The sequence below is a fragment of the Halyomorpha halys genome, unplaced genomic scaffold (assembly GCF_000696795.3).
Source record: "Halyomorpha halys isolate HHAL.00 unplaced genomic scaffold, Hhal_1.1 Scaffold423.1, whole genome shotgun sequence".
Lineage (NCBI taxonomy): Eukaryota > Metazoa > Arthropoda > Insecta > Hemiptera > Pentatomidae > Halyomorpha > Halyomorpha halys.
In genome coordinates this window covers 165,184-167,213 of record NW_027105827.1, presented here as the reverse complement: position 1 = coordinate 167,213, position 2,030 = coordinate 165,184, and the positions used below count along the sequence as shown (strand labels likewise).

Sequence of the window (2,030 nt, the reverse complement as noted above, 5' to 3'; positions counted from 1 at the left end):
ATATAGTAAATAATTATTTTTATTAAATCTAATGTTTGGTTGCTTACTTTCAGTTGAACGATGTTTCTGAATCTATGAGTGAATTGGAAACAAATATAAATAAGTCATCAGTTGCCTTACAAAAGCTCAACACAGTATTAGTGAAGCAAAAAAAAATCAGTAAACATCTATACACGCCCAAAACTCACTAGGTTTTATTTACAAAAGTAGTTGTAAAAACAAAAATCATTGTGATAGCATAAATTTAAAAATACTTTATTAAATGTGAGATAGAAAATATTTTATTTATGTTTTTGAAATGAAATTTCTATTGATTGTTATATATATAAATATTTTTTCTACTCTTCATGTTTGTCATTTTTCTGAATAATTAGCTATGGAAACCTCATCAATGTCGTTAGTACAAGATAAATCAAAGGTATTAATTATTTGTGATTTATACAAAAAAGTAAAACCACATCTTTTTATATGATTTGCTTTAAAAAAAAAAAATAATAATATGTGAATACATGTATTTTAGTGTTAAATGTTTTTGAAAAAGTCTGTAATCTTTACAACAGACATTTCTGCGAGCTTGTAGTTTACTTATTTAATTTAGATGTTAGCTTTCTCTTATATACATCGGAAGTTACACTTTTTTTGTATTTATAGGATTTATCTAAAGAAAACTTTATATAAGATTATGATTAATTAAGTGATTACTTAATTACTGGTTTGTTATGTTGATCTCTTGATATATTAATTTATTGAAATGAGTTAATTGTTTTATTAATCATAAAAGTTACATTAAAATGTTTTAGTTGTGTGTCTTCAAGATGTTTTACAAATGGTGTTATATGAGAAAAGTCAAAATTATTGATTGAGGTAAATCTGCTGTAAAATAAAAAAAAATAAGAAACAAGAAGGAAGTTTTTTGAAATAATGTGGGTTGTTTAATGAAAATTAATACTTATCTACATATACATTGTGATAACGTAAATTAACATGTACTTCATGATGTATGAAGTTTGATTTATGTTAGTGTACGATTTATATTAATTGTTTAATGTTAAATAAATATTTTATTCAAGTATATAAGTATTTATTCAACATTAAATATGTATTAAATATAGTATTAACATAATTTTATTTTTTTATATATTTAATGTATATTAATACTTTTAATTTAAATTAATTAGGCTCAGATGTTGATGGAATATAATCTGAATCAATGTTTTTCCTCCTTATCTACTAAAAACAATTATAATGTGGAATTTTATTGAACACATTCTTTATATGTGTGCTGACTTTTCAGCCTAAGCTTTAGGCCTTTACAAAACATGTACCTGATCTTTAGCTGACATTTCGGCACAGATCATAAGAAGTATAAGTATTTCATTTACTGTGTGCTGTCTAACTTAACCACAGCCCTGACCAACTTCGTAAATGTATTTATTGTAGTTACTGTTGTTTAGGCTGAACTGTAAATTAACTAATTATTCAATGTTAGCAGTTTTGAAAATTTTATTTGTTGTTTTTAAGTATGCTTTATTAAATTTGTTAAATCTTTACAATTATATTTCTTGTGTTTTTATTTTTATGTGATAGTATATAGGTGTATAATTTGTTCCTTAAATTCTAATTAATATATGAAATAAATGATGCGCAAAACAAAATCTATTAGTGCTGAATAGGGCATTATGTACCAAACTTCATGAAAAATAAATTTAGTTTATGATTTAGGAAATCAATTAATGTATCCACAACTAAAAATCAATGCTAACCATTATCCATTCCTTGTCATTTTAAAATAAAATTGATATTTTCTTAAATGTTGTTATACATACTAACCCTCCAAGTTTAATACATTTTATGTTTAGTTTTAAATTTGAAATTATTTTTGGAGGAACTGTTCCTTGCTAACAGAAAGTTGTATCATTTTTTTTTCTTTACTCTAATATTTTATAAAAAACTCTAAAATAGAACTCTAATATTCTATTTTAAAAAAAGTGTTTTTTTTTTTGTACAGCTCAAGAGTTACTATGACCATA

At 23.3% G+C, this 2,030-nt stretch overlaps 1 long non-coding RNA gene across 1 annotated transcript in view; it reads left to right on the top strand.

Annotated features, from left to right (window-relative positions):
* The window catches only part of LOC106682550 (uncharacterized), a 7,061-nt gene extending 5,250 nt beyond the window's left edge, over nucleotides 1–1,811 (top strand). Inside the window, exon 2 of the long non-coding RNA XR_001343432.3 lies at nucleotides 54–1,811. This is a non-coding gene — a long non-coding RNA (uncharacterized lncRNA). The remainder of the gene's footprint in view (nucleotides 1–53) is intronic.
* The last annotated feature ends 219 nt before the right edge of the window (nucleotides 1,812–2,030 follow it).